General features: G+C 42.8%; 1 long non-coding RNA gene across 1 annotated transcript; it reads left to right on the top strand.

Annotated features, from left to right (window-relative positions):
* The first annotated feature begins 5,124 nt into the window (after positions 1-5,124).
* On the top strand, positions 5,125-6,048 carry LOC106099021 (uncharacterized). Its single transcript, XR_001225330.3, has 3 exons — positions 5,125-5,283; positions 5,367-5,491; positions 5,577-6,048. It is a non-coding gene; the product is annotated as an uncharacterized LOC106099021 (long non-coding RNA).
* The last annotated feature ends 2,828 nt before the right edge of the window (positions 6,049-8,876 follow it).

Here is an 8,876-nt window from a genome sequence, read left to right as displayed (position 1 = left end):
AATAACATTTTAAAATGAATTCCATTTGCAAGCGTGATAGTGAAGCCTGATCAATACCAATATAAAGTCCATTACAATAATCAAGGCGAGTGGTCACAAATGCGTGCAAAACTCTTTCCAAGTCACAAAAAGAAATAAAAGGTTTTACTTTAGAGAGCTGCCTCAGCTGAAAAAAGCTATTTCTCACCTCTGTATTTACCTGTTTGTCCATTTTAAGAGCTGTGTCAATTTTTACTCCAAGGTTGGTGACAATTGCTTTGACACATAATGTAAGAGGACCCAAGCCAGATGGAGGGACACCAGGTCCACTCGGCCCAAATATAATGACTTCAGTCTTCTTTTCATTAAAGTTTAAAAAATTCAGAGCCAGCCATGCTCTGATATCCTTAAGACATTCTAAAATAGGCCTGAGGGGATTAAGGTTGTTGTGTTTCAGGGGTAGATAAATTTGACAATCATCTGCATAAAAATGAAATGAAACTTTATGCTTTTTAATAATATGTCCAACGGGAAGTAAATAAATGCTAAAAAGAAGGGGCCCTACTCCACATGGGAGGAGGGCGGAAGATGAATAAAATTTACCAAGTCAGACAGAGAAACTTCTGTAAGACAGGTATGACTTGAACCACTCCAAGGCAGTGCCTCTAATTCCGACATGATGTTCTAGGCGAGAAATTAAAATGTTGTGATCTACTGTATCAAAAGCTGCTGTGAGATCCAAAAGAACAGCTAAAACAGAATTTCCAGAGTCAGCAGTTAGTAAGATATCATTAAAAACTCTCAAAAGTGCAGTCTCTGTGCTGTGAAGTGCTTTAAAACCTGACTGAAATACCTCAAAAATGTTTTGACTCTTTAAAAAAGTCTGCAGCTGTGAACACACTACTTTTTCCAAAATTTTAGAAACAAAAGGAAGCTTTGAAATAGGCCTAAAATTATACAACAAAGAGGCATCCAGGCCAGGGCGTTTCAGCAGAGGCTGGACCACTGCCTGTTTAAAAGTTACATGGCCTAAAGTCAGGCTGCTGTTTATAAGCCTTAGAATATAAGGTCCAATAGTGCCCCAAACTTCTTTAAAAAAGTGAGGGGGAAGGACATCAGTGGAAGAGCCAGACTTGATTTGGGTGACAATTTTACCCGGATACGACAGAGACACAGGTTCAAAGTGGCTAAAAACTGCTAAAGGCGTAAAAATAACAGAAGGGTCATAAGAAGGGGCTAAAATATGTGCTCTAATAGATAAAATCTTGTCAACAAGTTTCAGCAGAAGCTTCTGTACAGTTGGATTGGGGAGGGTTAAGAACAGAGCTTAAAATACTAAATAAGACACGGGGCTTATGGCAGTTGTCGTTAATAACACCTGCAAAATAGGCAGATTTCTGGTTCTTAACAGCTCTCTGATATTTATGCCAGCTATCTCTTAAGATATCACAAGACACGTGTAGCTTGTCTTTTTTCCATTTACGTTCTACTTTTCTGCACTCTCTTCAAGCAGCCCGAGTGATGTCATTCAGCCACGGCTCAGACTTCAATTTAGGCCGCCTGACCTTCAGAGGAGCAACAGTATCCAGACTGTTTTGACAAGTAGAGAAAAGTTTTGCAGTCAGCACCTCAGTGTCGGCACAGGTTGAGAGCTGTGCATCAACATTAAAGGCCTTATTAAAGGCGGTAAAAAACTGAGCGGCACTTGATGGTTTAAACATGCGAGAAGCAGTAGGAGGGCCACAGGTAGTGATATTACAGGGAAGAGAAGTTTCAAACAATACAGGCATATGATCAGAAAAGACGACATCATAAATTTGGTTATAAACAGGTAAACCATGAGACAAAACCAGATCCAGAGTGTGTTCATATTTATGAGTGGGACCAGTGACAGACTACAAAACATTAAAAGCATCAAGTAGGTTTAAAAAGTCCTTTGCCAATGGTTTAGTAGGACAACACACATGAATATTCATATCACCCAGGATTAAGACCTTGTCATACTTTGGCATTATTTCAGCCAAGAACTCAGAGAAGTCATTAACAAAGTTCCTGTTTTATTTAGGTGGACGGTAGATCACCGCACAAAGAACAGGATGACTGCTACCAAGCTCAAACATATTCAGTTCAAAACTGGAGAAAGTGACAGGTGACAGTTGGCGACAGTGAAAAGTATTTTTGTAGACTGTTGCCGCTCCTCCAACTCGGCCCATAGTCCTCGGTGAGTTAAAATGCAAACAGTCTGGCGGTAATAGTTCTGAGAAAGAGCTTAACTCAACGTCACTTAGCCAGGCTTCTGTCACACAGAGGAAATCCAGATTATGAGAAGTGAAAAAATCCTTCAATATGAACGTTTTATTTGCTAATGACCTAGCGTTAACCAAGGCAATCCTGGTAGGGTCCGTCAGACCGGTGACAGCCATCCAGGGAACCTGTTTCAATGGAGATTCCGCGGATTCGCTCCACTGCTGCGAAGACGAGGTAAGAGAAGGCGGGGATGCTGGATCTCCTCAGCCGAGCCAACAACAGGTACCAGCCAGGTGCCAATAGGTTCCAGGAAGCGACGGGAGGCAAAACGCCGGTGCAAAGGTCTGAATTCAGCCACAGTGCATTGGGAAACTGTTCTGTTACTGCCAGATGAAAGAGCCAAATATGATTTCAGTTTCACGAGCAGCCCGCTGTGTTTTGCCTGACGTTTAAAGCCCTTCTTCTTATGAGATGGGGTAGAGGTGTAATCCAGGTGATCCAGTACTCCAGATAGTAGCGGAGGTTGAAAAAGTCCTGTCCATCAACACTAGTCCTTACCAGATTCTCTGTGGCAAGTCGAATATTTAAGAGAGTTTCATGATCGTAGGTCAGTAGAGAGTCAGCGTGGTTCAATAAAAGTGACAAAAACAATAAAAACATGCAGAGCAAAAGTGGATCGGACAGCCGTGGAAGGTGAGCCATGCACACCGGCGCCACTATTTAGACTGCTACGCTTCCTCTGTAGTCCTATGACTACAGGCTACAGGTGGTGTTTCTGAAGCCACAAGCTGAAATTCACACAGAAGATGTTTCAAAGTTGGAAAATAGCTGAACATCTTTGAAATGTTAGACAAAGCTGTTAGATCAGTGTTAACGGACATCACTGAAAACTAGGAATAGTCCAGCGCTTCAGAAACACCATGTGGAGGCTTGGTTCATCAGGTACTGAAGCAGTGATGTTCATTTGGTACATCACTGCTTCAGTACCTGATTCAATGGTTTATAAGGAAGTGAATCACTGGCAGGATTTGTGGTGTGTTTAGGTGGTGATTTTGTGCGAGGGATAAGGAGCCAGTGAAGCAAGTGAGGACTCTCTGCCTGTTCATAAATAAAATTTTTTTTTACATGGCTATATAATGTCCCAATTGCCAGTCTGGGTAGTCGGGGATCGGTCCACCAGGACCTCTGCTCCTGGCCGCTGCCCGTCTCACATTGCACCCGACCCCTACGGTGCCTCCTGCGGGTGGTGGGCCTGCAGGAAGATGGGACCATGTCCCTTTTTCGGGCTGTGCCCGGCTGGGCCCCATGGACTAAGGCCTGGCCACCAGATGCTCGCCCTTGCGCACCCTCCCCAGGCCTGGCTCCAAGGCGGGGCCCCGGTAACCCTATCCTGGGCAGGGTGAACTGTTCCCTCGATGGTCTTTTCATAGGGGTCTTCTGAATCGCTCTTTGTCTGGTCCCTCACCGAGGACCAATTTGCCATGGAAGACCCTACCAGGGGGCAAAAGTCCCCAGACAACATAGCCCCTGGGATCCCTGGGACACACAAACCCCTCCACCACGATAAGATAGCGATTCACGGAGATTTGAAGAGATTCTGGCAAATTGTCAGGCAACTCAGTAGGGGAAAGCAGTGTTCTACCTGCACTGTGTATAGTGCGGGTGGAGTGCTGCTGACTTCGACTGAGAAAATTGTCGGGCAGTGGAAGGAATACTCCCCATCTTTAAGAAAGGGGACCAATATCCCAATATCAGACAGAACTATCACACAATATGAGCTCTGTAGAGTGGGCAATTATGACAAAGTTCACTTTAACTCGTAGGTTCAAGCTGCTCTTCATATTTTTGGCCACCAGATGTCACCAAAGGGGAGTGTGTTGGAGTTTAAGTCCATTTTAAAAGAAGGAGAGAAAAACTCTTTTAGTCAGTGTGACTGTTTTTAATGATCTGCTATTGTACATTTTTCACATCTTTGTAAAGAATTTTGTGTTTGTTTTTAATTATGTTGTGTGTTGTATGCATTTTGACTTTTGCAGCCATGATGCCAGGTCTTTCTTGGAAATGAGATTTGACCTTTTCATCAGGATTAATAATAATTTTCTTTAAATTCAAAACAAGCATCAGTGCTTCATTTGCCCGTAACTAGAAACTAGCCAATGTCTTCATCAATCAAGTTTAGACATCTATATTCTTGACTAAGAACATCTTAAGTTTACTTTGAGTCACAAAAACAGTATTTCAAACTTCACGTACAGCTTTATCCACCATTGTTGCTTTTTGAATTTCGGACCAAATGCATGCTGGGATACTTGGCTGCACCTAGGATACACAGGAAGAGTGAGATCAAATCTGGGCATGCTGAGCGTACTTGATTTGATGCGTACTTTGAATGGGAACAGTACCTGGGCAGCAACTGATGATATTTCACAAGAACACAGGTACACACAATTACGCATACTGAGAAAAAGCCAAGACCTTCACAACTATTTTATGTTCCCAATCCCTGTCGCTGTGCATTTCTTTTGGTCTGCTGGTAACACTGGACTGAAACGCAGACAATGGAGATGAAGGTGGATGTTGAACAGAAAGTGAGCCTTTATGTTAGCGGAACAGAACAACAAACAAAATCATAGAGCAACTAACACTGAGCTAACAAAACCTATCCTGGGAGAACTAAACAGTACATGAAACTAGAAACCTGAAACATGAGGGAAATACACAGACAAACCAACAAGGGACAAAGGAAAACACCCTATATATACACAGAGGGTAACGAGGAAATACATCACAGAAGGATGACACAGCTGAACCAAATCTGACAAGACGAGACAGGGAGGACGCAAAACTGATTACATTCACACAGGACATAAGACCGCCAAAGTAAAACAGGAAATACAAGACAGTGTCATGGTCTGGAGGATAAGCAATTTCTGCCTTTCTGTCTCTCGTTCTCTCTCTCTCTCTCTCCCACGCCCCTCGGAGGAAGAAACACCTGAGCCTCATTACTATGGCCAGCATTTAAGCCAGGGAGTGACTGCAGTTCTTCGCTGGATCTTTGTGTGTGACTCGCATTAGTGAAGTCAAGCCTCAGAAAGTTTTCTCTTGTGTCTTTGTATTAACGTGCGTTTCTCTGTGTACAGAGTCCCTGGACTGTTTCCTGTGTGGTGAGTGTTGGAGAAAGAGACTGGTCGCATGTGTGGATTGTTTGAAGAAGAAGAAGTGCTTTTCCCCTGGATTTCCCTGGAGCCCTGTCCCCTCACCTTTTGTATGTAGCACTGTCCCTGCACCTGTTGCATATACACCCGGTGAGCTTTGTAAATTAATTTTCTTGTGTGCATCTGACCTTGGAGTCCTGCGTGTGGGTCCTCCGTAACAGACAGGCACGGAGATGGAGACATGACGAGGAGACACGGCTGATAGGGAAGACCGAGTGAACATGGAGCACACAGACAAGAGTAACTAAACATGAAACGTGGAACACAGGATGGCAAGCTAATAGAAACCTAAAGACTAGAACTGAGAATATAACATACGCAGGAAACAATAATGAGAATCAAAACCATGAACAACAATGATCAAGGAATGTAAGGAAGTCACTATAAATATATTTATTTTCTTTGTAATTAAGATGCAGGCCTGAGTTTCTGAACTTTTTGTTGCTGTTTTTTTTAGTATTTGTGTACTTTTCACATAGCAGTACAAACATGATTTCACTGAATATGACTGTATATTAAACAGAATATAAAGCATTTAAAATGAGGTCAGCCTTGAATGTCTGTACCTGTAATACCGACCCACACAATGATGGTGAGGAACATTTTGCTGCAGAATAGTTGTTTTTAGTTTTGATAACCTATGTAAGTGGTGTGTGGTGACTGTTACAGCTCACACATAGCCAGTGCAAACATGATTTCATTGACTATGACTGGATGGTAAACGGGCTGGTTCTTATATAGCGCTTTTCTACTCTGAACACTCAAAGCACATGTTAAAGAGAATATGAGGCATTTCAAATGAGGTCAGCCTTGAACATCTGCACCTGTAATACTGACCCATATAACAGTGGTGGGGAACATTTTTTCCACTTACTTTTAGTTTTAATAATTATGTGACATACAGTGACTTTTACAGAAAGGCAATCTTTTTTGGATCACACATACTGGCCAAACTGGTTCACAACAGGAAAACTGAAGCTCATTTAATTGCTCATGTTAGCTTTGTTTCCATACAAAGTGCAAATCATGATGGATCTTCGAGCAGTAAAGAAAGAGTCAGTGGCAGCTTGGCTCACACTCTCTCAGTTTACCCTCAAAGACCTGCAGTTTATCCACACAGTGCACAAACCACCAGAAAAAGTGACTGGCCTCTAAGCTTGTCCAGCTTCAGTCATTGTTAAAGAGAGAAGACCCTAAAAAATTCAGTTTTCCGTTAGATTGAGGTGAGCTCTAAATGACGATATCCAACTACAGCCACAAGTTCACAGTAATCCATCCATCCATCCATTCGCTTCCGCTTATCCTTTCCAGGGTCGCGGGGGGCGCTGGAGCCTATCCCAGCTGTCATAGGGCGAGAGGCGGGGTACACCCTGGACAGGTCGCCAGCCTGTCGCAGGGCCAACACACAGGGACAGACAACCATTCACGCTCACATTCACTCACACATTCACACCTAGTGACAATTTGGATTATCCAATTAACCTATCCCCTCAAACTGCACATATTAATTGACAGGTGAGGAGATTTCCACTGACTTATGTACAATTTGCCAATAAAACAATTGTATGTGTCATGAGGTGCTTTAATAGTTTTTTATTTCTACTTTTACTAACAAATTCCTCTAGCACAACATATTTAGATGACAACTACAGAAGTAATAATATTCTACAATTCTTCAGCAAGAGTGCAGAAAGGTGAAGACTTTCAGGAAGAGTGCATCAAACTACAGAAGGCTGTCAAAATAAAAGACAGGAAGCACAAACAGTCCATTTTGTTTTGCCAAACAGTGGGCTGCTGCTCTCTGAACTTACAATAAAGACCAGCAGCAGCTAAGTATAAACCCGCACTTTCTACCTGCAACTTGACATTATAGCATAGAACCTCTTTATCAGTCTTACCTGATAAAGAGCACGTTTAGGACGTTAACTGAGTAACGTCCTAAATTACTTACTTGAGTAAGCATTTCTAAATGAAATGAGTAAGAGACAAAAAACTGCACGTCAGCACAGTTTGATCAGTTTATATGTTTGGTCATTGATCGATTCTGTAGTCCATCCATGATATATCAAATTGTCTCATAGATTCCTTGTAAACAATACATGGCAGACCTCAGCACATATTAGCTCTTACACACTTCTCTTTATTATGGTTGTTGTAACTTTAAGACACAGCTGCAGCGTTGTAGCTGCCAGCCACACACACCACTACCACCACCAACAACAACGTCAGGACCCAGTTGATCCACGTGGCAAGCGGCGGCAGCACAGCAGTTGCAAACGAGAACACCGAGGCTCACGTGTTCTGGGAATCCATCCTACCTGACGAACCATCCTACCTGTTGTTTCTACGCAAGCGCACAACACGAAATTAAGTGGCGAACCGTCCTACCTTTGTGAATATGAGCTAAAAACATACTCTGATGGGTAAAATTAAGTGCCAAACCATGTTACCTTTGTGAATGTGACCTACCAGCATACTTTAATGGGTAAAATGAAGTGGCAAACCATCCTGGCTTTATGAATATGAGCTACAAGTATTCTCTGATGGGCAAAGTTAAGTGGCAAACCGTCATACCTACTTAAATTTCTGCTGGAATTACTCTGTGACAGCAGAAATGTCAGAATCAGAATCAGAAAGACTTTAGAATTAACATATGCATAAACTACTTAAAGTAGGACGTTTTGCCAAAGTAGGATGGTTTGTCAGAACACCGGTCCTGCAGCTGTTCCCGCTGGTGGCAAAACATCACCCCCTGCTCCATCCGCATGGCTGTGAGCTCAGCCACCATTTAGGCCAGTGCCTCCCCTGCCTGGCCCGGCCGTGGTTCTGCCATGCCCCAGTCCTGAGTTTCGGCACCAGTGTAAGCAATGCATGGCAGACAGGGGCGATTCTAGGATCAGAGCTTTGGGGGTGCTGAGCACCCAGAGAGCTGCCCAGCCAGGCAAGATAAACTTTACACGTCACGATGAGACTTCTTCCCCGTCTCTGTCAGTCCCTGCATCCTTAAATGTCTCCAGTTGTCCCGAGTTCTCTCTGACTGTCTCCTTGGTGCATTTAAACCCCTGTTCCTCCCTGTCCTCGTCATCTGTTGTCTTCATCTTTGTTATCAGTCATCATAATTTTACCATCTCTGTGCAAGTCTGCAAATTTCTTTATTAAATCATAAGATTCTTAAATGCATCAAGTCTCTCTGTGCCTGGGTCCTCGTCTCAAAACATGACATCACTGTTTTGTACATTTTAACACAATTTAATCCCACATCTGTGAAAGCAAAACACTTTTTTGAAAAGTCTGTAACAAAACCATCAAATCTGATAAAGGTTATTTAAATGCTGCAAAAGAACAATGGATTGGAATAAAAAAAATACATATCCTAACCTTAATTACTGGGGGAGAATAATGAGTAAATAATGAGTAAAAGTAAACTGAGTGCAT

Source organism: Oreochromis niloticus, linkage group LG13, assembly GCF_001858045.2.
Source record: "Oreochromis niloticus isolate F11D_XX linkage group LG13, O_niloticus_UMD_NMBU, whole genome shotgun sequence".
Classification (NCBI taxonomy): domain Eukaryota; kingdom Metazoa; phylum Chordata; class Actinopteri; order Cichliformes; family Cichlidae; genus Oreochromis; species Oreochromis niloticus.
This window is presented reverse-complemented; position numbering and strand designations above follow the sequence as displayed.